Here is a 27,411-nt window from a genome sequence, read left to right as displayed (position 1 = left end):
GTTTTCTTTGAAGGCTAACTTCACACACTGGAGTAATTAAATAGCTGATTAGTTTAGACGGAATCTTAGATTGTCTTCTAGGATACATATCTAGTCCTCATCATGTCACTTAATAGAAACTGCTACCAGTTTTAATACCCAAATCAAAGATGCAAGGATTGATTTATTTAGCCATAATGAGAGGAAGTAAAAACACTAGTGATTTTTTTTTTACAAAATGATTCTAAAATAGGTGTGGGCTGCTGATTAGGTGTTAAAATGGGTATCTTTCACCAACATAAAGTACAACTTTCTTGGTGTTGCAATAATCAGCCTAGCTTAGCACAGTTCACACTGCCGATCTTAGTAGTCTTTGGACCTTTGGCATCATTATCACTAGAGATGCAAATTCTGATTTTTAATTCAGGAATACTTAACTGGAGACTCTGCAAAAGGAGCCCACTGGTCAGCATCTTAACAAGTCATCAATGAGATTCCAACGCATGCTAGGATTGGAGAACTATTGATACATAGTAACATTTAAATAGCTAAAATCATGACTCATAATTGTAAATAATCATGAGTTGATTTATATAAGTCATTAATGGGGCCAATGGTGTGTTGATAGTCCTCAATGCATAACAGGTCCTTTCCTTTCCAATTTCTGTGATTCATTTTCTCACTGGGGCAAGTTACATATTTTTCTTCTTTCCTTTTCCCCATTACAAGAACTGCATTACCTTTCCCAATTGTGGCTATAGAATGCACATGCATTTTCATTGTCAGAAATGAAGATTGTCTTGAAAAGAATTATAAATGATCTCCTTTTTCATGAGTGTGTATCATATCCTTGACCTAAAAATGTATCTATGCATTTCATGAAATGAATTCATGAAATTTGCAAGACTGCTCTATCCATAGGACAATAATCAATTGCATTCTATTAGGAAAAATTCATTTATGTGGATCATCTGCAATACTGGTTTTCCATAGCCGATTTCTACGACACAGTTCTAAAGGGGTGACAAGTACTTAGGTGGAAGTACCCTATTCAGAAACGTTAGCTTTTTTTTTTCATGTTTTGCTAACTTCATGGTCTTAAAATCTGTCTTTGTATTAAACAATATAGATGCTTCACAAGGGCTAAGTATGGTTTTACATCTTTCATTTGGGACTTTTTGGGTTTTCATAATCGATACACTAATTTGTAAGCCCATACATGCTTTGGACTTGTTTTTAGTTTACCTATGCTAATCAGTTAATTTGGTGACTACATCGCATATGATATATAAAAGGATTTGTCTTTTTATTTGTAGACACTTTGTCAGTATTTTATTGAGTATTTTATATTAATATGTCAGGAGCACACAGTAGAAATTTAACCTCATTTTCTTAAAACTTCAGCATAGGAAAAAAAATTGATGCCATTTTTACATTAACTAAGGGAAATGTAATTCTGCTAAATGAGCAAAAGGAATCCACCATCAAGACAATAAGTTGTAACAAATAATTTAAGTATCCAAATATGTTATTATATGTAACAAGGTCAAGTTCTGCAAAGAATTGTGTGAATTCAGCAAAAATCTAACTGTTCTACTTCTGTCAAAGTTTTATGCAATTCATGATGACACAGGTACTCAGGTTATAAAACTCAACTTATCAACAGTAGAGAAAGAAAAAAAAAAATCCTGCACCCTTTGTCTTAAGAAATAAGCGTCCAGATCCAACTGTGTATGATTGTCTTTAAATGCTGTACTGGATAAGGAAACAATATGGAAAGCAAGCACCCAGATAGTAAGAAAAATACGAATTATGGAAAGCAAAACCAGAAGTAGGAAGTTTTCCAACCGGGTCTATTATTTACTAGTTTGGTGAACTCTGAAGATCATTTAATTTTCTTCAGTATTAGAACTTAGGAAACACGTATTATATGACAAATTATTGCATATAATATGCCACAAACAAGTTATAATAAAACACATCAACATTGTTATTAGTTTAAATATAAACACAATTAGGTAAAATATCCTCTGGAAGCCCTATAGTCTTCAGAGATTGGCCATTTTATACAAAGGTGGGTGGGCGAAAGGTACTCTATTTTGTGGAGTGTAGTAACGCCACAGACCTGAGTGATAATGGGATGCCTAAAAACATGTCAGAAGTACTCAGAATCTCTAGCTCACAAAGCACAAAGACCACCACTATTTGCCAATTTTATGACTAAAATCCTTGAATTACAGCTAAGAATAGAGAACATAACTATAAAAGCACACCAAACATGTTTCTTAAATCCTTACACTTTTTTTTCTTTTTTCGCTCTGGGTTTTTTTTTTTCTATCTTGTAACAAATGTCCTTCTCTTATTTTTCACGGAGAAAAGTCCTTTTTAGTTTCCAATGTACAACTTAAAAGACATTTCCGAAAGTTTCTCTGCCTAGTGCTTATCCTTGTCAAAATTACTCTCCTTTGTATCTCTTGAATTTCTTTATACCACAGGCTGGCTTTAACTTAATGCTGATTGTAAAACAGGGTCTTGTTTAAATATTTTTCACCCTCTGTCTTATTTTGAACCTTTTGAGAGGAGGGACCATACTATGCCAACTTGTCAGTTCAGTACCTATTACCTGTACACATGATTGCTTCATTCAAATAATGCATATTTCAAATTCAAGTTGATCTGAAAAATTAAAAAAAAAACACAAAAATTCCAAGTCTATGTCAGCTTCAACTCTGATAACTGTATTCTTTTTTTTTTTTTGTCATAAGGTCTTCTTTTACTCATGGCATGGTGATGAGTACCACTATTTTACAAACTTTGCAAATTTGATTCTCTCCAAACATCTCCAAATAATTTGGTGTCATTATTTACCATCCTTTTACAAAAGTGGAAATGAAATTCAGAAACATCAAACAACTCACAAAAGTACCGATTATAAAGTAAGGGCTAACATTTCGTAGCCTAGGTCAGTGTTCTACATATCAAATTCCAATGCTAAATCTGTGTGTTTCTTTATTATTATTAAACTATTATTATTTTACATGATATAGTTTTGTAAGCATAGTGATTCTCCCTCCCTGTTCTCTTCCTCCCTTCCCATTCTCCCACACTCAAACATTTCCCCTGTTATTTCCCCCATCTTTCAGCAACAGTCCCAAGTCCAACATTGTGCCATTTAGGTGTAATATGGTATTGTAGATAAAGCCGATGGTACAAAACCCAATATCAAACTGTCAAAGTACATTTATGAAAACTCCAATGAAACTGTAAATATATTGAAATCCTCCCCACAACTTTCCTTAAGCTGAGAGCTTAATCTAGCAAATAGTGGACTTGAATTGCAACTTTTAATTAAGAAGCAGAGAAATCCAATTAAGTATATAAAGATGTTTCCCACCACATGCAATAATGTGTGTTGCCTAGAAAATTACACATAACGCTATGATTTCCCTCCCTCTCTCTCTCTCTCACTCACTCTCTCTCTCTCTCTCTCTCTCTCTCTCTCACACACACACACACACACACACACACACACAAATGCTTTTTGGGTTTCAGAAACTCTTGTTTTTTTCAGTTTACATGTGTTCATCACTGGAAAACACAACTCATATGCAAGGGGATCTGTGTTACAGGGCTGAACAGTGTTAGTCAATGGAACCAGGGTTGTTTTTCTCTTTGCCTACTAGCCTTATAAAATTCAGAGTGATTGATCAAAACGAAAAAACATTCCATAGCTTTTTCATGGTCAGATGCCTCACCTTTCATGCTCCAAAGCAAGAAATCGATTAGGTTTTTAATTAAGTTATCATTTTTTTTCTTTCTCCTGGGAGAAGCCCTCTTTTTTTGCTTATACCACTGCACCACTGGATTTTTGGTTCCATTTCTCCACTGCTTTTTACCACAAATGAATGCAATGGCTTACTACTTTTGCATCCTTCTAAGCACTATGAGGATATGTATTTCCTTTTGCATATTCCTATCATTATGAAGGTGCATTTCAAACACCTGTCAAGATACAAAAGAGCTAAAAGGTATATTGATATGATTCACAAAATGCAATTAATACATAAAATTCATGGATATCCTGCAGTTTTTAACTGAAATATTCTCCTAGAGAAATAGGGAGAGAAAACATTTTTCAGTGATTAAAGAAATAATGAAAACACGTCATGACCAATTCCACTGGATTAATGAGACCAGTCTATTACCAACCTATTTGTTTATTCTTTTGATATTGCTGGTGTCACAAAACAAATGAAGTAAAGTGAGATTTTCCTTCAGAAATCATTTTGGAGATAGCACTTAATAATTCAGTGTTAACATCTATACGTTTCTTAATCCTTCAGCAAAATGTCAGTTCTCCTGGAACTTAGAGGCAAATCTTTGCTCCTAGACTTGTGAAGAGCTTATTGAATGTGTCCTTGGATTTTGTTTTTGTCAATTCTGAAGGACACTTTTTCTTTTGAAGGACAACCAATATTTTTGGTACAGCTCACTAAAAAGGTCAGAATCTAAAACTCTGGCTGTAGACATGTTTCTCCAAAGATCTAGAAAAAACATAATTCACTAAAAACTAATTTTTATGGCTGCTTGCTTTACAATGAGGACTCCCTCTCTTGAGGAAGGACACTTTTATCACTTTTCTAATGAAAGCCCTCACAATTTTATTGCTCAGTTTCTAAAATGTATGCCCAATCACATATGAATCACTTCAATGTGCCTGATATTTAACCGTCCTCATGAAAATAGCCTGGATTGAATAGCACAGACACTATCCCCATGGGAAGACTTCCTGCAGAGCGAGTGACTTGTTCTCCAAGGTGCCAACATGCGTTAGTTTTTTCTATATATCTTCAGTGCAGTATACCTCAATGACCAAAAATGTGCCCAAGCAAAGTGTGAGTGTGTATGTACATAAGCATTTTCACTAAGTAAAAGCAACTTTTCTTTGTTCTGTTATATGCTTGCTTATTTTTCTGTGTTGCTGTTGGTTTCAATATTATTATGTTTATGGCCTTGCATATATCTGAAGATTTCACAATATTTGCAAATTTTTCATGTTTCCCTAGTCTCTGAATGTTGGAATAAAATACATCTTTTGGAAATCACACTCCTAATCTATACTTTCACTTTGATGCAAGAGTCCGGTTGTTCCAAAAGAAGAAAAAGATGTAAACAGCTTAGGCTTCATAGATCTTCAATAGAGAATATTCTTTACGACAGGAAAACGAAACTTGGATATTTGGCAGTGCTTATAAAGGCACAGTTGGAGGCACTATTCTCTCCAAGCAAGTATTGAATGGAGGCCCCAGGATAAAATTAGGACTGCCGTGCTTGGCACTGTGAACCATATAGGAAAAAAAAAAAAAGAAAAGAAAAGAAAAGAAAAAAAAATCCTCAAACCCAATGCTTCCAAGCAATTTTTAAATCCACAGACTCTTTGGAGGAGAGCAGCACCATTTACCTCCTGTTACTTCAATTTGGCAAATGGAGCTCTCTCTTAGCTGGCTTGTACATTCTGTGATACTGTGTAGTAACAGCAAATAGCTAGAATTAGAATGCTACCTATTTCTAAATGGCCTGACAGATTGTATGATTTTCATAGCCATTTAAAAATATTTTTCCCATGTAAAACATCTTCCACAGAGCATTAACATGATTTGAAGTTTACTCATGTGGAAACTTAGAAGACATACAAGAAGAAAATGTAAAAGTTCCAATAGTAGTACCTGAAATCGACTGTCTTTCATTTGTGAGCATTTATGTGTGTGTGTGTGTTCACCCTGAAAATCTGAAAATCTACTAGGTGGTACTAATAGTTATTATATCAGAAAATGATAGAGACGGGGGTATAAAGAATTTGGATAATGACATCATTATTTATACTCGTTAAATAATGGAAAAGCCAGAATTCAAACCAAAGCCCTTTTTTTGATATTTTGTTTCTTATTTATTTTCTTTTTTTATTATTATTAATTACATTGCATTATGTGACACAGTTTTATAGGTACTGGGATTCCCCCCAGCCCTCCCCATACCCTCCCCCTTTTTTAAATGCCCAAACCCTTTTCTTCCCATTGTTGATTATTTATATTCTTATCCCTATCCCACCAGTACAAATAATGGAGATCTGCATAGTGCTGATCTAAGAAACATTTAATAACTATCTCCTTAAATCAAAAATAACTGCTTGCATAATTTGCTAACTTCTTTAGTGTAGACACCCCTTACCATAATTCATTTCAGTCTAATAATTTGGACTTGAGAAGAAATAGTAATTGGAATTTGGCTCTAGCTAACTCTAACACACAAGATCTCAATTGAAACATTTTTACCTTCCATATTTTTAATATAAGTGTGAATCCCTTTGTTTCAGGGATAAGGAATGCGTTCAACTGGTTTACTGAACCTTGCAGGAACACTGAATTTATTCACGTGCTTTTGCTTTATGGGATAGGCAATCATGTATAGGAGAAAGTATATACATTTCCCTAGGTCAGTATTTGCTAACTGAATTAACAACAAGGGCCCTTGATGTGCCTTATATCCATTAACTGCTGGGTTTGAACCAGTTTTCTGTTATCACATTGGAATAGACTGGGTTTTCATGAACGATACAAACCATATGTACGCCAAGAATGAGCACAAAGATATGCTCTCTCTTACGCATACTTTCTTCAGAAATACGCTGCTTTTTAATTTTTTTTTTACTTTTTGTCCTTTGAAATGCACCCCAGATATCTGAGTAACTGAAGTCAGTGTTATCCCATGCTCTTGTGGTGTGCTTCAGACATCTTGCAGATTCATCCTGCTCCCTTCACGTTAACCAGTTTATCATTAAGAGCTTTGCTCCTCAGCAGAACTGTCCTTGTCCTGTTTTGGCTACTAGCTCCTATTCAGCCCTCTGGGTTTGGCAGGTTGAATTTGCTCTATCAATCTGTACTCTCTTCACAAAATAACTTCTGTGGATTTGCTTAGCCTTGTGGCACTGGAAAACTTCCATTTATTTGGCTGGAAAGAGGCTAGATATATACCATGACCTTCTGAATATGGATAGGCTTAAGGTGTTATTTTAGGGTAACACCAGAATATCTGATTGGAACAGGGTCCACGCAGCTTAGTACTAAGGAATCTCAATGAGAAGACACTCCCTCTATAATACTTAATTACAATTCCAAGAGTGTGAGCACCTGCAGGAATCATGCCATGAACAGAATTATCCCCCTTTCTGGTTTGCAATGCTGTACTATGCCAGGCTGCCTACTGGAACTGGATTTTCTCCTCCACATACTTTTCCAAACTCCCTGACCATTTGTCAGTTGTGAACTGTTTCAATGGAGTCCCTCCAAGGATTCTCTTGAGAGAATGATGATTTCTTTTCTCTTATAAAACCAGTTGCAGTTATGCAGAATTCCAATGTGCAAGTCTGGCAAGTAACTTTAGCAAGTGGCTTAGAAGTCACCCCAGTCATTTACTGGGAAATTATAATTGATCGCAGTAAAATAATCATCTTTTTTTTGAGAAAGGAGGAGTGTTTTCAGGAGGATAACATTTCATGTTTTCTGTTTTGTTGGAAGATGACACCAACAAAATCAGATACCTCTTGATGATTCTGACATCTCTTGAGAATGAAAATGTGAATACATTTCCATGTTTTGCTGCTATCAAAATTTTTATAGCTCATGTCCATTAAATTATGTATTCTCTAAGGGAAGGAATCTACATGTTTAATATTCATTATATGTATGCAACACATTCAAATATACCTACTTAATAGCATGAAATAGATGTTTAGTGTCAATGACACTCTAAATAAATTTTTGAAATACACTGCACAGCTCACCATGGTTATTGCTCGCATGTTTGTTCCTAGAATGAAACCATGATCTATTCAATCAGGGCTCTGATGTGAAGTTTGTGAATGAGAAATATTAAAGTTAAGAAAATGCTATAGTTTTGAGCAATAAAAATAGGAACTAATGTTACAGGAGTCACATATGAGTCAGTTAGGTAAGTAAGGAAAATGTTTCATGCCCTAGCTCTTCTGGTTCCAATATTACATTGTCTATTCTTCTCATTTTTTTTCTTTTTAAACAGATTTTTTGATTAACTACCTAACTAATTAATTAATTAATTTTGGAAAGGCAGATTAACCAAGAGAGACAAAGAGAAAGAGTTTCCATTCACTGGCTCTCTTCCAAAATGATTGCAATAGTCAGAAAAGACCCAACAGAAAGCCAAGAGGCAGGAGGCCTTCTTGGATCTTCCATGTGCCCCCATGGTCCAAAAGCCCTGGATTATCCTCTGCTGTTTTTCCAGGCCACAAGCAGGAAATTAGATGGGAAGCAGAGCACCCAGAACATGAATTTGGTCCCATATGGAATACTGGCGCTTGGAGGTAGAGGTTTAGCCAACTGAACCATTGCACCTCCCCTCTCCATCTTTTCTTTTAGGATTTTGTCTATTATACTAAATTCACCTTCTCAAGGTCTTTAATTTCCTCACCACAGTTTAATTATTTAAATCACAATTCAAGAAAATTGAAAAGTCAAAGCAGAGGATTATAAAGGTTGTTTCCCCCTGACATTTATGTAAACATCAATAAAATAAAATTAACTATAAATTCTAATCAATTTTAATCAAATTGACTATTATTAGTTGCATTATACATAAAATTATCTAAGTTACATATTTAGATAATTGATTTTCAACTATCATCATCATCATCTTCATTATTTTTCATGATACAGTTTTATAGGTATAGGGATTCATCTCTTCCCTGTCTACCTTCCTCCCCATTTCTCCCTTCCACCATTTTCCTCTATATTACTACTTTAGTATAGTCTTTTGCAACAGTTACATGTTTAACCTTCTGTTATTTAAGCGTATCATGGCATCACAGGCATTGGCAAGGGTAAAATATCTAGTATCATTCTGTTAGTGTATGCTAAACTGTTTCACAGCCCTTTATAAAAGAAATGTGATAGAAAATGACCCAAAGAACAATTGCATAATTAATAATATTATGTTTGAATCTACTTTTAAGAGACAATCATATACATAGGTATACATATAATGTACGTGTGTTATGTACTTCAATAATTTTTAATTAATGACAGAAGTAATTGAGAAAATACTTTACTTAAAAATTTCAAAAAATTTAAAGCCAGCCTATATATCCTACTTTGTTAAAATTAAACTTTCAAGTTATTCTTAACCAGTTTTTGCCATGAGATTCTACACTAGTCACTTTCAACTTAATTTACTCCGAGTTATACTATCAGGCAGAAAATATACTGTTATTTTATGGATTAAAACCTCAGGAAGTATTTTTGATGAAGGAATAAATGCATTTCAATGAAGTAGTAATATTTTAACAAATTATGGGGAAACAAGGCAATGCTCTATAGAAATTAGACACAGATTTCACAGCCTTCATAAGCATCAACTAACAAAAAAGAAGTGTACAGCTAAATAAATAAAGCTGAAATTATAAAACTTCCATATAAGAATGTAGAAGAAAACTGATGGTTCACTATTAAGAGAGTAAAATGTTTACTGGGAGAACATATTTGCAAAGCATATATCTAATCAAATAGTTGTATCTCAAGAATGTAAATAAATCTAAAATTTCAACATTTAAAGTAGAAAGCAGCCATCTAAAAAATAGGAAAATGATAATAGCTACCTCAGAAATGAAAATATACAGTTGTTAATTAAGAAAATGAAAATATGCTTGATATTTTCTTTAAGCTAATGCAAATTAAACACTAAACCATTACTCTCTACCTACAATAATTTTAAAACAAACAAACAAAAGAACCTGAAAACTCCATTTTTAGCAAGAATGCAGAACAAGGGGAAACTCATGCTCACTAATGGGAAATACAAAATGGTGCATCCACTCTGAAAGGCACCTTGGCAATCTTCAAGGCAACAGGGAGTTTTTTTCAGCATATGTTCTAGCATTCATGTTCCTAGTTATTCATTAAACTGATTTGAAAACAAATCCATATAAATCTAAAAAGGAAAATGTTAATAACAGTTTTACCGTAACAGTTTCAAATTGGGTTCAGCCAAGATGTCTTTCACAAAGTGAAAAGACAAATAAACCTTAGTACATTCATACACTGAAACTATTCAGCTGTAAAAGCAAATGAACTATCAAGTCATACAAGGACATGGATTAATGAACATGGCTTAGAGGAAGAAACCGATTTGAAATAGCCACAGGCAAAGTTATAGAGATGCTAAACAATGAGTGACTATCAGGGTTTCATTGGAACATGGGAGATTGCACAAACTATGTAAGATTTTAAAACTATGAAATGGGAGATGCATGATGATACACATTTGCCAATACCTACACAGCTTTACAACACAGAGAACAAATTATATCTCATTTTAAAAAATTATGTGTGTGTGTCTTTAAAACATGATGGGATTCCAGCATAAAATATAGACCATGAAATCTGAATTGAACTACATAACAAATGAATAAAATATTCTCACTGAGGAGGAGCAAGATGAAAAGATGCTGACCTAAGTAACACTGGAAATGAATGTATTCCCTGAAACTAAAAGGCAAAAGGAAATCCAAATAAATGTTCATCTGTCACTGAGGAAGCAATTTCTTGAGGGGTGGCATGTTACAATGAAGATAAGGCAATACACAGTACGTGTGAGTGTGCGTGTGTGTTTGTGCGTGTGTGTGTGTGTGTGTGTGTAAGAGAATCATGTCCCTGATTGGCTGGGGGAATCACAGGTGTCAGATCTTCACTTTTGAGGAATAGTTTTTCAGATAAGCAGCGAGTAGACTGAAATGATCTAACTGGTACGGTATGAAAGATATGTATTAGAGGATCAGTCACCAGTGAGAACTCATGTATTATACACAATTGTATCTCCCTGTTCAGTCAACTATGCAAACAACAGCCAGGTAACAAGTCTTATGAACTAACCATGTACATAAGTAAGAAGAAGAAGCACATTTTTCATGTTTAAGAATCCCACATAATTAATGGAGAGTCCCCTGTTCATGTGATCAAGCTTAGCTCTTTTCCCTTAATGCGGACTGTGCTGAGTAACTTGCTTATAGAAGACAGACTGGAAAGGGAAACAAAGCTTCACAGCCCAGCTAGCAAATACCTCTTCACTCACATATCATATTGACACCAACAATTGTACATAATGTTGGTAGTATGGTTCCTCAATGGGATTTGATGAAAAGGACATTTTTTTTCTTTCAGATCTCCTACTGATACTTAACCCCACTCTACTCATAAGGGAAATATGAGGCAAAGCATAATAGAGGAACAGTTCACAAGGCGCTTGACAATAATTCCTAGCACTAAGAAGTTGTTCAGAGACAAGCACATATCTCAGGAAATGTCGCAGCTAAGAGGAACCTGCAGGGCTATGGTAACAACACTCAAGGGGATCGTCGGGATAGGACAGAAAGAACAGCTGGAAAAACTGAACATTTGGATAAGCATATACTGTATTTAACAAAAGGGAAAAATATCAAAGTATTAATTTGCTAAAATTTGCAAATCAGAAAAGTGACAGCTCACTAGTTTGACACTAGTTCTTCTGACATGGAACAAGTATTCTTCCTACTACGAGGGAGAAGGCCTTCCTGCGCAAGGCAAGGCCATCAGTGACAGCTGCTCAGAACTGAGGAATTAAAAGACATTTTAATGACAGGAATCAGATTTTTTCAATTAGATTCTACTCTATTTATTCTCTACATCTCTTGTATGGGAGTAAAATGATGGCGAAACAGCATATTAGATCCAAAAAATTTCTGAAATAGTTTTTAAGGGGCCAATTTTATTAAAGTATATGTTAATACATTTATAATTTTAATGAGCTAATAAACTTTAACGACAGCATAGCCAGAAATATGGCAATAAAAGAACTTTCAACTGTTCTTGATAAAGGGTAAAATGTACATAAATATGATGGTAATTAAGATCTTTTATAATCACCTAATAAGTATTCTCCAGAGTGAAACTTTATCTCATGTGATTTTTTTTCTCAGAATTTTTCCAGATTCGTGTTTCATAACTCAGTGTAGGCATTTGAGTTCTTGACTACAATTGCAGGTATTCAAGCAGTATACTCAATTCTGCACAAATGTTCACTGGATTGAATTGTGGTGTCAGAAAATACTTGGCACTCACTGACTTGCTTATTCCCCATTAGATAATATGGGCCAATCAGCTTCTCTTTATCTTTGCAGGTTCCTATGATGGTCTGAAAATGTTTAGATAACTAAAAAATTCACAGCAATGCAAAGCAGCCTGTTGTTTTAAGGCCAAATCCAAAGTCACTGTAATGTCTGCAATAATCTAAAATTAAAAAAATGAAGGAATGTGACACCATCCCAAGCTCTATTTGCATGCCAACGTACTCAGAATATAACTGGCTCAGTGTGGTTCTGCAGGATTTTTTAAGCTAACAGTAATAGAATAATACTGTCAACATTCTTCATTGCATGTTCTTTTCAGGAATAATAATAATAATAATAATAATAATAGTAATAGTAATAATACAGTGGAGAGGCATGCTGTGTTTTCATTTAACTTTAGGAAATTTTCTCTGATCCCCTGGATGCCAAGTTAAAGACATCCATTTTTCAGGTTGTATAGAATTCTGTATCAGTTCTGGTTTAGAGTGTTCTGCCATGAATTTCCAGAACATAGTGTGCACTGAGCTTATGTTTCTGAATCGTGTGCACTGAGCTTATGTTTCTGAATCGAAACAATGAAAGGTTTTGACAAGTTTTGCTAACACATAACATGAGTGCAAATGTATTTCTACTTATCTATCTATCTCTCTATCTGTTCATCTATCTCTGTGTGTATATACATATACATATATGGCATATAAATAACCCAAACATGCACACACACACACACACACACACACACACACACACACACACCATTCTGAAGCTGTCTGAATGGAGATATACAGCCACCAATTAAACTGTCAGTAATGATGGGAACACTGCCTCCCTAAACCACTTTATAAAGGCCTTCATTTTCCCCTGGAGTTTTGAGCAACACTAGCCAAGCATTTTAAGCTTCACTCCATTCCTTTCTTTAGACAATATGACAATCAGGAGAAGAAGATCTAAATAAACCCCAAACCTGTAAATTCAATATGTACTAAGTGGCTTCAATAAAGTACTACATCATTGATGCAAATATGATGTAGAATTCACATTAGGATTTCCAGTGGATTATTGCACATGCACATTTCTACCAAGGGACAAAATACTGTGAAATAAGGTTCCTTTTACTTGTGATAGCTTAAATTTATTTTTAGCAGTAAAAATGTTCTTGTTTAAAAAAAAGGTCCCTGAAGTTGCACAACAATTATTAACTATAAACCAAAATCTCAGTAAGTTTTTGAAACATGCTTTATTTTATATATTAATTTTAAAGTACCCATGATAGTAGTACTGCAAATAAGATTTAAAACAAATGTAACCCATAATGAAAATGACTTACTGAAGCTTTCGTATTTTATTGCACGTGTATTCATTTATGTTCCACAGCACTTACCACATTATAACAATGAACTCCTTTTACATTGTTATGATTATAGACAATTTCCAGTAGTTTTGTTCACTGATAGATTACAAGGATTTCAGCATTAATTGATGCATAGAGCAAATTACTTGTTTCAACCTTATTTCTCCTATTTGATAGGGATTTTAGCTTGGTTGTGAACAACATTTATGATACTATAAATTTCAGAATTTTAGAAAATTGAAGTTTTGCAATATTATTAAACTTGAATTACATGAATTCAACAAATGAGATAAAGCCAATGACAGAAAGTCTTCTCTCTGCTAGAATCCGTTACTGGTTTCCCAGGTCACAATCAGGGAGCTGGATGAAAAGCGGAGCAGCCAGAAAATGACCAGCGTCCATATGGGATCCTGGTGCATGCAAGGTGAGGACTTTAGTGCTAGGCTAATGCTCCAGGCCCAATCTTAGTATTTTGATATTGTGCATGCTGGGAGGAAGCAGATGACAGCTCAAGTATCTGGATTCCTGCTACCCACCAGTTTTCCAATCTCAGTGCTAGCTAAAGGTCATTTGGGTCATTTAGACAATAAAATATTGGGAGATTTCTCTCTGTGTGTTTATATTTTAAACCATAAATTAAAAAATCATTAACGAAGTCATATTCTTAGCATTAGAAAGAATCTTTCCAAATAACCCTTGCTAGCTCTGTGTTCACTGTTGATATTATTAGATACCTGCACTAAGTAAATGGTAATCTGGTTTCTTCCTAACTTCACAGGGGATAAGTAAAATACTATGTAATTACACATGAAATAGACCGTGTAACATTGCTCCCTGTGATTCTCTTTTGATTAACCTTTCAAAATCTGTCTCCTAAAATGATTTCATTATATTTTTAATTTTTTAACAGAAATATCTGTTTCTTCTTTCTTGTGATAATTATCTGAAATTTTATAGATGATTTTACTTTAAGATCTCCTTTAAGATCATTAAAACAACACATTTTTCAGACTACTCATCATCAGGCTGCATTTTGCTGAATCTTAGGGTTGTTCAATGTCCAGCCATGTCTACTTTCAGTCACTGATATGAGCAGGTTTTTGGTGTTGTTGCTGAAAATCAGTTATATGCCAACAACTTTTAAAGATTTTTCCTTTGCAACTGGGTTTTAAAGTTTTTGAATGTTCTCTTTTTTGAAAATGTGAAAGTTCACTGATTTATTTCAGTTCCACAGAGACTTTAAAAGACAATAAAGTTTTTAACTAAAATAAAGGAAAAGAAGCCCAAATCATTTAATAAAAATCTTCACAAGCTTTCTCAGTATTTTACAGCTGGGTTTGGAAAATTAACATTCAAAATTACAAACTTATTCATTGCCTGTGGGCATTTTTTATTCCCTTTTTGCCCTCCCCAATTTTATTATTATTATTTTCCATGATCCCACCCCTAACTCCACTTCCTCCTTCAGCATTTTCCTGCTCCCATCATTTCCCCCCGTAGTATTACCAACAGTATAGTCCTTCAACAACATTACAAGTCCAACATTCTGCTGTCTAAGTGTATCATGGCATTGTAGGTGTTGGCAATGGTAGACAGTCTAGTATCATACTGTCCAGCTACATTTAACAGTTTCATTGGGAATCCTTCTTTTATTCAGGAGTTGAGACACATACAGCACTAATATTTACATTTCGGGATGTTAGTCTCGATTATACAATTCATCTATAAGAATGTATGATTATACATTTTATGTGTACAATTATTTATTTGTATTTGCATGAATGCCGCTGTTCTCTTAAGATCCTGCTTTTCTTCACTCTAAGTAAAGTTCAAACGACAATTCTGGAGAGGAAAAATGACGCTGGCAAGGCTCCAAGCTCAGCATTTCCACTTAAGGTGATGTCTAAGTATCTGAAATGGACTGATCTGATCTAGGTAGACATGCCATTCCAGACCTTCTGATGGTTTGACTCTACCAGATGGCAAATTCTCTCTGGGCCATGTATGCAGGGATTGCAGTAAGAGAAATTGTAACACATGGTAATACTCTTTTTAAATCAAAATACACATTGGCAGGAATGAAATCCCGAGACCACCTGTGGGCATTTTTTTTTCCCTCCCTGAGCATTCAGGCAGAAGGAACTTTGGAAACAAGTCCCTCTGTTTTCACACCATTCTTCTTGCATGATTCTGGTGCACTAACTCCCATGTTTGAGTGTAAGCATCAATGCTGGGCATCTGTATTTTAATTCTGGCCTTGCTGCTAATTATGTGATCTTGGATTACACATAATACTCTGCACCAATCTGTTTTCCCTTGCCTCAATCTCTTTAGCTGTAAGACTGAAAGGTTTTGTCCAGCTGTACATCTCTTTGCTGGTATCAGTCATTTTTTGACTTGGCCTTGGTTACATTAAGATTGGTTTCTCTCAGTGTTCAGATGAATATAGTGCAAATCAAAGTCATTCTGAAACTAACTGTTAAATGCGCTGCTGTCAGTGACCTCTAGAAAACACCGGTGGTCAGTGGATATACTAACAAAACATCAGCGCATGCCAAATAATGCAATACTTAACCTTTCCCCTCTATTAGTGCATATAATTCTTTTCAAAAATCACAGTCCCAAATGTGTGGGAATAAAAAGCAGGGAAACACATGATAGAAGAGAGAACTACTGAGGAGACAGCAAATAGAAATAGAGGAGAAAGACAAATTTTCACCTATGTTCTACGTAAAATCCAAATGCAAAGGGAACAGCATCCATTAAATGATAAGTTAAGGAAACTCTAACATTCTGATAACATATCTTCTAACAAATTAGTTAAAATCATCACTATGACAGCTGTTAGCACAGGGTAGTGAAACAGTACACAAAGGACAAAAATCAGAGAAGAGCATGAAGTTCCAAGGTAAAAATAGAAATAATAACGATTTTACTAGAGGATAAAGTGCAGTATCTCCTTTATTAGTCTAAATCTGAATGTTAGTACTGTGTATGCACCATGCATTTAATAGGGAGGTATTGGCATTCAAAGCAGTGCCGTCGGCACATTTTAATTCAATCATGACACAAGAGGAAAAGGGGATACATTAGGAATGCATTACAGAAAACAGAAAGAATCTGGGGATGCAAAGGGCGACAAGCTTAAACTGCTTAAACTGCTAGTTCTTGCCACTCAAAAAGACTCATATTTATCTGTCTGAAACTGTAAAAGAAAACATGCTTTACATATAAATAATAGACCAGCTAACACAAAGGGCTTTGCCCTAGCTCAACTGAAAATGCAGGATGAAAATGTACTATCATATACATTATTTATGCTTTAAAAATATAAACAGCTTGCTTTTTTATCTTTATGGGAATCTTTACACCTTAAATTGGGAAGCAAGCAGAAATGATAAAGTGACACTTTAATGCTCCCAACAATTATAAAACTATCATCCTGAAAATTAATTTCCTGGTGAATTAGACATTTTGCTATCAGTGTGAATATTTTACAGAATCAATAAATACTGGAACAGATGGATATACTAATTAAAAGAAATGATTACATTTCAGGCTCCTTGCCACTCATGAAACCATTATCTCTTATTTTAAGAAAAATAGAGTAAACATTCAAATAACTTGCATACAGTATCCACTAAAATGAAAATTTTTTTAAGTAAACATAGGTTTAATTTAATTTTTCCACAAATTTATTGCAATGCTTTATTCAATTCAATGCTGTATTAACCAGTTGTGATAACTGGTTAAGCTGCTACCTACAACCCTCAGTATCCCATATGGCCATCAGTTTCTGTCCTGACTACTCCACTTCTAATTTTGCTCCATGTTCATGGACCTGGGAAAGCAGCAGAAGGTTGGGCCCCTGTATTCATGTGGGAAACAGAATAAACTCTGGGCTCTTGGCCCTGTCCTGGCACAGCCCTGACCTTTATGGCTATTCCGGGAATGAATCAGTAGATGAAAGATTGACTGATACCTCTCTCTCTCTCTCTCTCTCTCTCTTTCTCTCTCTCTCTCTCTCCCTCCTCCTTTAAAATGAAGAAAACCAAAACAAGAAGATGTTTGATTCATTTTATGCCAGCATTGTGGCATAGTGGCTTTAAGGTGCCATCTATAATGACGCTTGGATCTCTGCTACCAAGATGGGAGCCCCAGATAAAGCTCGTATCCTGGTTTTAGCCAGGTTCAGCTTTGCTATTGTGGCCTTTTAGGGGTGAATCAGTGGATGGGAATTTTCTCTTTTTATCAAAAGATGCAAACCCTGCATTTGACTGCTTCTTAGGTCTTGGTTTACAATGACCACTTATCACCTTTTGAAATGAAAAATTTGTTGACATGTTTGAATTGTGATAGAAGAATGGCCCCAAAGTGTTTGCATATACATTATATAATATCACAGATCTTTTAACAAGAGATGATGTCTTTAAGTGGATAAGGAGGTACACTGACTCTGTTCCTGAATGTGGTCTACTGATTTATGCGGCTATAGAATGTGACTGAAAATGTCATCAAATGGAAATCAGTAAAGAACAGGCATAAAATTTCCAGCTATGTAGGAACTTTTCAAAAGCATTTGGAATTTAACAATTTTAGAGTCCGTACAGCCAAAAAGTACTGCAATGAGGATACTTGGACGCTATCAGTACATGTAATCAAATGTGCCAAAGAACAGCTGACAAAATCAAATATGTTGATTGCAAGAGTATTTTTGTTTAATCATGACAGGTTTGTTAAACTAAGTGACGTGTCTATAAGGGGAAATAGAACACACTCCTCTCTATCACACACACACATACACACACACATAGGTTACATATTGTTTGAGTAATCACTGGTAAAGTGTCAGTAACTTGCCACGAGTGAGTATGTTAAAATCCAAACCAAAACAATTCATATAATTTCTCCTTAAGAAAACAACAAAGAAGCACAGAGCCTTGTCGTATGACTTTAAAATATATCTTTCTCCTCTTAAATTGTTATTTCTGAGCCAATACATTCTGAACCTACAGTTCTGAACCAATATAAAGAATCTTCACCTCAGAAATATCTTTTCCCCTTTATTTTGGCTTCTTTATCTATGATAATATTGTGGTTCCTGTAAAATTTTCACTATTTGTAAAGTGTTTTTGGAGCTTCTTTGTTCCCAGAAATTGTTCTTCTCTGATTTCTTAAGCTTTCTATCCAAACTATGCATCATATATGACCCCTGAGGGTAACTGTTTGCCTTGTCACATTAGATTTTTTTTGGTCTCTAAATGGATTAGAAGCAGCATCCATCATAATCAAGATATGGAATCAACCAATGTGTCTACCACAAGATGAACAGAAGAACCGTGGTTTTTAAATGCAATGGAATATCATACATCTGTTAAAAAAAACAATATATGAGGCAGCCTGATGGAAATGGAGGATATTATTTTAAATGAGATACGCCAGGAATTGAGGTAAGTACTGCATGTTCTTTATTTGTCAAAGCTTCTAAAAAAAAAATCTTAGAGAAGAAAAAAGTAGAATAGTGGTCACTAGAAACTTCAAAGAGAAAAATTAGATAAAAGCACTGAAATACTATCATTACAAATTAGTTTGGATGCTCTATGTTACAGTAGGGTAACTATGGTCTATGACATATTTCAAAAAAAATCTAGAAAAATCCTAAAGCTTCCCAGGACATAAGAGTGCTAAATGTATTGAAATAATGGGGTGTTAATAAATAGAATTTGATATTTATATATTGCACATATATAGATCTCATAAACATAACACAGTTGGTGTCAAGTCAAGAAAAAAACTTAAAAAGACAAAATCTTGCCATAAAAATTTTGAATATCTTTTCCATTCTCTTTTAATATTTTCATTTATGTGTCTAAAATAAGGTACAAAACATACTAGTATATTATGATTTGCATTGCATTCATATAACTTACTTATGAGCAAATAATCATTTTTAGAGCCCAGATTTTTTTCTACTAATGTGGCAAGATGTTAAATAACTGGAATGAATGTGGTCAGTATTACCAGTTGTTTTGACTCCTCTGATTAGTATGAGAAATAATGAAACGCATTATTAAACTATCTGCAATATTTAATGGTATTTTTCAAACTTATTTTTACTGCTTTTTTAAAAAAATAAAATTAATCTATTTTTTTATTGAAAAGGCAGATCAGATTTACAGACCAAAGGAGAGATGGTGGAAAAGATCTCCATCTGCTGGTTCACTCACTGAATGGCCACAACTGGGAGACAAGCCAATCTGAATCCAGGAACCAAGAGCTTCTTCCGGGTATCCATGTGGGTACAGAGACCAATGGGTTCGGGCCATCCTTCTCTGCTTTCCCAGGACACAAGCAGGGAGCTGGATGGGAAGTGCAGCTGCCAGCACATGCACCAGCACCCATATGGGATCCCAGCACTTACAAGGTGAGAATTCAGGCATTAGGTCATTATGCCAAGCTCTGTATTGCTTTTTTAGCATTGTACTAAACAATAACCATTCTCTGGTTCATTCCCCAGATGCCTGCAACATCCGGTAGTAATCCAGGATGAAGCCAGAATGCCTGGATGTCATCCAGGTCTCCCACGTGAGTAGGATGGATCCAAGTATGTAAGTATTTGAGTCATCTGTTACCTCCCAAGATGTATACTAGCAATAAGCTGGATAAGAAGCAGATTAGCCAGGAACTGAACCAAGTGCTGTGACATGGGATGTGGGTGTTCCAAGCAGTGACTTACAACATGGTGCCAACCACCCACCCTTGCAGAAACTCTTTTTAAAAGCACTAATACAGAAATAGCATTCAAGACCCTATGGTTGAGTGGATGATCAAGTTATTCCTTGAAAGCCAGTGTTTCTGTTGTTTATTTAATCTCCTCATGCTGAGAAAGGAAATACTCCATATAGTACAATATGTCATAAGCAATACACAAACAAACAGGAGAAAAAAGATGCCAATCAAGAGCGTAAAGCACAGGGGATGAAACAGCAAAATGTGAAAGACTGATAATGAGTGTCTGTGCATACATGCATATATCCTTCCCCACCCCGTGTCATCACCACACACACATAAACACACAGGCACAGGAAGTCCTGCTGTTTGCTCAGAAATAACTCCTCTGGTGGGAAACGATCAGGTGAAGCCATCCTCTTATTCTCTAGTAATCTGGTAAAGAAATTCTGTTTTATCTTTTTCCTTTGAGGTCACCAGGAATATTTCTCAATGTTTTCCAAGTATAATTTCAGGACAGTCTGATGAACTGTCAATCTTCCTCTATCAACAAATCTCTACTGTGTAAAATGTGAAATCAGGATACATGAAATAGTGAAAAAAAATTGGTCAACTGGCCCAGCAAAGCTTGACAGCAAATTTCTGGGCAAATGGAAAATCTAAGGTGGACTATGTCAGCCCATGGACCTTGGAAGAGTTTTCTTATCTTGGATCCACGAGATAGACAACATTCCTCAAGTATTGAACATTTGAACAGAATCCTCAGAACATGTTCCGCATCAGGAACCCTGGAATGACATTGGATGGCTGTTCCCAATCCCTAGGTACTGAGGCCACTGGGAGGTGACTGTGGCTTCTCCCCTTGTCTCTCCCTTTACTCCATATATAGGAAGAAAATGAGGAGGGTGCAGAAATAATGGCCTCACACATATTCCTCTAACCCTCAACCCTTCCGAACCATAATCAACTGTGTAAACATCATTAATACTAAAATTATTTTTAAAAATAAAATAACAAGCTCCAAAAAATCCTAGCAGCATATTAAGCAACAGATTATAATCTTATTCACACCTCTAAGTCACATTCAAACTCCTTAAGAGAAATTCATGGCTAAGATAGATAAATAAAACAAAAATTAGGACACGATTTCAAAATAAGTACAAAAGTATTTACGAATAAGTTTGGTACATTAAGGGCACATATTAAGAGCTAAAAGAAGGGATGACTTATATAGTAAAACATGAAATCCCATGATGGAACATTCAGAAACTCACATGGTTGTACGAAAATTTGCTGTATTTATTTATAATTTCATATACATATCTCCCTCATTAAAAAAACAGTAAATGACTAAACCACCATTGCTGCTATACAACCTGGGAGTTTGTTTCCTATAGTTTTTAAAAAATTTGTCAAAAGCACAACTCTCCTTTTCAGCCGCTCCTATTGCCAAAGCAAGCAAACATCCCATCCCCTGGAGCACTGTCCTTTCAATGGGAGTTCGAGGGATGTCCTTTCTCTACAGTAGAAAGTGGGATGTGAATCCATTTCATTTTAGCCAGACCTGTATCTGTACCCACCCAAGCCTTTGTCCCCTTCCAGATTCATAGGCTTGGAGGAACAGCACTAATGCCGTGATAAATGTTTAGGCAAGTGGAGGGTTCCTGTCTGTAAGGATTGGAGTAAAGTTCATGAAACATGCAGTAACCAAACTACACACACTCTAATAAGGAAATCATTTGAAGACGTTGAAAAGATTTTATGGCTTTTGTTTATTTGTTTAAGGACCCTGGGTTCAAATTTGTGCAATAATTTTCATAATATAAATGTCCTGGCAAGACTTTACACCTTTAAAGAGGGCGTTATTAACAAATCAAATGAATTCACACAAAAACTTAAAGAAGTTCTCACATTCAGGGAGAGTTAAGGCTGTAATCGTGATTGCAAAAGGATTTGAATGTAACTTCAGCCTCAGCAATATAATTTGCTCACCTTTGAACGTTCTTTTGTAAGCCTTTTAAAGTAGAAAAAAGCAGCACCCAACAAAAAATAAGCAATTTTTAGTCTAAAAATATTTTGGAGCTGTATCTTTTCATAAACTAAAAATATTGTAATAGGCATAATACAGTTGTCAAAAATCACACTTTATACTTTTTAACAAGATACATGTATATTAGTTTCATTTTATGTTTAAAATTCTTGTCCCAAATCGTAAATACGCATCTTCACTGAGGCTCAAAGATAGCATTAAAACTAAAATTTAAGACACTAAAATTTTGAATTTTCGTAAAAATAATACCAACAAGTGCTATTACTAGATGTTCCAATAATGCTAAGTTTTTTATATTATCTATTGAAGATATGGGCAAACTTGTTCTCAATGTTGATACTTTAGAGTATAGTTTATTACATCACTGTAACTTCAGCCTCCCATTGAACCTGGGTGGAAAGTTGTTAGATAGGGAGGGATAAGGAAGAAATTTAGGAACACTAAAAATCTAATATTATAATAACTGATCATCCAGAGTGCCATGAGAAGTCTCCAAAATATGAATTCATAGAGTACCCAAAGGAAATTAAGTGTTCATCTTGCTTTGTAGGTAGAAACGGGTGATTCAATGTTTTATAACAGAATGTACTTGCAGAAAATGACTGCTTAGTATTGCAACAATTATTATGGCATAAGCACTTGGCACCACTGTGAAAACAAAACAAAGCAAAAAAAACACTTGCCTTATGGAAAATAAGAATCATCATGGCCACTTTCTAAAATGTATAAGCACACTGAAAACTTTATAAAATTGAGATTTTAATATAATAACTGCTTATGCAAGTATAATAATTTTTGTAGACTATATACATAGTTTACTTCTTCTGAAAACATATACAGATACTGTCCACATTACAAGCACAAATGCAAACACACATAATGACCTTCATAATATGTCATGAAAACTTTTAAGGCATCATAAGCAAGTCTTAACTTATGATTTATATACTCATACATTTGTTATTTATTCAACTCATATTTATTACGTACTTTAAAACAGCAAGGTAAAGACTATTCGCAAACTTCGTTCTTTGGAACAGCATTTTTTTCTATTATAACAATGTTATGCAAGATTACATCTACACTAAAATCTGCAAAATGAACTTTAGATCTATAATAGCAACTATACCCTCAGGACAACTTAATTTTTGCCTAATATATATATATATATGTATATATATAAATATATGACATTGATGACAGTTATCTCATGATTACACAATAGGATAAAAAATTTGAAGCCAGCACCCGTCTAGAAATTCATTATGTATATACTTGAAACAAAGTTGAAGAAAAGCAGATGTAATTCCCGTATCTTGTCTTTCTGATTAGATCAATGACAATAACTCTTATTTATTGATAAAACTAGGGATTCCTATAAGTGACAAATATGATAAGCAATGATCTCCAAGCTTACTAAGCCACTGTTGGAGAAAAATACGTCAGACAGTTGGCAACTGGATCATTGAGTCCCTCAAAATTCTTCCAAATTTGAATTTCCTTCAGTACATTTTTAAATGACTTGAGGTATTATATTTAGAATCACTATGCTTTGATTTTACTACTAATTAAATGTCAATTATTATTTGCACGTTTCTTGAAATGTGATCAGCACGCTCCAGCTTCCTTTCCCTCTTTTATAATATTAATGATCATATTCATATTTCTCAATACATATTGTGCTCACTGCTGTTATTATCCCGTGCATCGTAAAATCTCTTTCTGTTGTTTAAGGATGATTTATTTGACAAAGTTGCAGATAGACAGAAGAAGGGAGACATTTTCCTTTTATCAGTTCGTTCCCCAAATGGCTGAAATGGCTGAGGTCGATCCAGGTGGAAGCCAAGGATATGGGATTCATTCTCAATCTTCCTCATGGTTGGTAGGGGTCCAAATACTTTGGTTATCTTCTGTGGTTTTCCCAAGCCACATTGTCATTGACCTGGATCAGAAGTAGGTCAACCAGGACTGCAGTTGGTACTCATGTGACGCTGGCATTGCAGGTGCAGCTTAACCTACTGTTCACAACAAAATCAGCCTCAATAGTTATCTATTTTATGTGCCTGACATCAGCAATAACTCAAATTCCAAAAAAGCTAATTAAAAACACAAACAAAAAACTGGCCAGGATTCAGTCCCATTTCCCAAACTGCCCCATTGTATAGAGGTTAAGTTTTATTAAAAGTGAAGTTCTTTAGATGCTTTTCATTTCTATAGTAGAGAATGTATCTTGATTACACAAAACATGATGAAACCCAAAAGGTACAAAATAGTATTTATAGGGATGGAACTCAACCTTGATGTGGGTCCAGCCATCTTGAGAGCTCAGGTTTCACTTCCGTGTGGTTTTTATCTTATACCCAAAGTTTCACCCTGCTCAGTTTCACAGTTTTCAAAATTCCCCTTGCAGGCCAAGACCCTTAGCCTTGTTAGGAAAAGCATGCATTCCCAGCCAAGTAAGACTGAATTCACATGTGCGCTGCACTTCCAGCCAATCAGGGCTACATCCCTGTTCCCGGCATTTTAAATTCAGTATAAACATCCTCTCTGCCACAGCAGCTGCTATTCTTTTCTTCTGGTGATGGTCACTGTCAATTAACTCAGTTAAGTGAAAATAAAATCTCTTATGTGACTTTTGATGTGTTGAGTTGCAATCTTGGGTTTTCTTTTGATTACCAAGAAACCCAACAGATTATGTTATTTTTCTGAGACACATTATCTTGCACAAGAATTAGGTAAAGCAGGCTGAGTATCTTCACTGTTAGTCAAACTTTAAAGAGTTATCACAGAACCTTCTTTCAGTCTGCTGATAAATGTAAACTTGGTAATGTTGTTGGGAGAAGTCAGACTCCACTGACTTTAAGGGTAAAATCAGTGTAATTTTGGCCATGTGTGTTAACGACATTTCTAAAATAAAATGAAATAAAATATATGTTTAGAAAACATTGAAAATTAAAGCAATTGAGGAAATCATCCTTTGCTTAGATCTCTCTTCATATGATATTGTGTAACAAGAGTCAAGGATGATAGCCAAAAGATCATAAGATAAATTACTTGGCTACTTTATTTGAGAATTATAGAAATTTCAAATATAAGCATATTACTAAATTTGTGCATATGCACATTTCAATGTAAGTTTCTGATTTTTAACGCTTTAAAATTTGTCTTTTCACTCTCCAAATTTGGAAGATTTTGGAGGCACTCCACAACACTGTCAAAATTTAACTGCTGATGACAAATCACTATCAAGAACTGAGAAAATCTGAGATTAATCTGCATAACATGCTTACTGAGTATTTTCACCATTCAAAATCTGACCAACACACAGACATATCCATTCTCTAGTAAGGAATGTACATTGATTCAAAGAAATAGTTTAGCAGGAAGATCTGCAAGGATAATTCTTACATTCTCTAGGGAAAATGAAGCTGGGTGTTCATGATTTTAAATACTTTTTTTGTGATTGTTTTGTCATTTATTTTCAGTTGGCCTTAAAAGAAATCATTGTATTGGATATGCTGAAATGCTCACCAGCAAAGATCAAAGCATACATTCAAATCAAAGCATATCAACTGCAAACTAGTGAAGGAAAAATTAACCACTATAAAAAACAATTTTATAATATTGCATTTCGTGGATTACATCATGGCAACTTGGTTTTGGCATGTTAGTAATTCTAGAACACTGTGGTATGTTGCAATCAATAGCATCTGTTGACTGGCAAATTTTTTTTCTTAGTAGTGATACATAAATTACTGGTATATCATATCGACACAATATTTTATCCTCAGGAATATTTTTTTCTCATGTAAACCTATTGAAAAGTAAAATCATTAGAAAAAAGGGACACTTTTTTTCCTGAAATAGGATAGCACTAATAAATGTGCGAAGTAAAATGTCATTTTATCAATGTGACACTAGTCCCTACTATTATATGTCATTTCTCTAATCATGTTTGTTGTGAGAGAGAGAGAGAGAGAGAGAGAGAGAGAGAGAGAGAGAGAGAGAGACTAGAGCTTGAGCTTGATTTCTCAATGGGCAAATTTGGAACTTTGTTTCTTTGAAAAACCATGGTATAAATGCATAAACCATAAAAATTCTGAAAAGTCTTAACTGGAGATATAGAATTTATTGGAGCCTGTAGCTTTTGCTAATTATTGCGTGGCTTGAAAGAATCTTTCCACTCACTCATAAAATGAAAGTAATAATTTCTGTTTGTCTGGCAAGACTGTCCCAATAGTAAAAGGAAATCAAAATTGTTTCACTGAGAAGAGTTAATTATTTTAGTTACTATATTTAAAAATAGATTCCTCTACTGACCCATTCAACATTAACCTGCTCGGTACAGCAACTTGACTCAAAGTATTGTGAGGTAAGTGAAGTCATGTGGTAAATGTGAAACTGCCTTTCAGGACCAGCACTGTGCGTCACATTTATAACCTTCACCTGTGATGCCCGTAGCCCATGCTGAGGTTCTCTCCTTCATGACCCAGTTACTCCACTTTCCGTACAGGACCATGCCTTAACGGTTGGGAAGTTGAGAAAGAAGGTCAAGTGTTAGGGCCTTTGCCATTCTTGAGGAAAATAAGTACAGATTTCCTGGCTCCTGTCTTTGTCCTGTCACAGACGTGGTTTTTCAGTCATTTCAGGGAAGGAAGCAGAAAATTAATGTTTCTCTCTCTCCCCCTCTCTCTCTGTCTCTCTCTCCCTGTTTCTCCATTTTGCCCTGCTCTTCAACCATTCAAATGATTACATAAATCTGAAACAAATAAAAAAGACCAGAAAAATAGACTTATCAAATGATACTTTGAACTGTTCTCCATAAAATAGAAACTTAAAATATTATTTTGATTGGTATCATCAGTCTTAGGATCAAAACATAATTGTGCTTTGAAATTTTGAAATTGTCGATCATGTATCAATGAGAAGACAGAATATGTTTACTAAGATGACGTTAACATAACTGACTTGGAGATTTCTCCAGAGACGATTAGGAAGCAGGACCATTTATTATTTAGGCTGCAGCAGAACTTGATTTTAAATCCATATCCTCTTTATAACAGAGAATACTCATCTTTCATAGTCCTAGGAAAGCAAGGCAGGCATCCCACT

The sequence above is a fragment of the Ochotona princeps genome, chromosome 14, assembly GCF_030435755.1.
Source record: "Ochotona princeps isolate mOchPri1 chromosome 14, mOchPri1.hap1, whole genome shotgun sequence".
Classification (NCBI taxonomy): Eukaryota; Metazoa; Chordata; class Mammalia; order Lagomorpha; family Ochotonidae; genus Ochotona; species Ochotona princeps.
The sequence above is the reverse complement of the archived record's forward strand: the minus strand, read 5'-3'. Positions refer to the sequence as shown.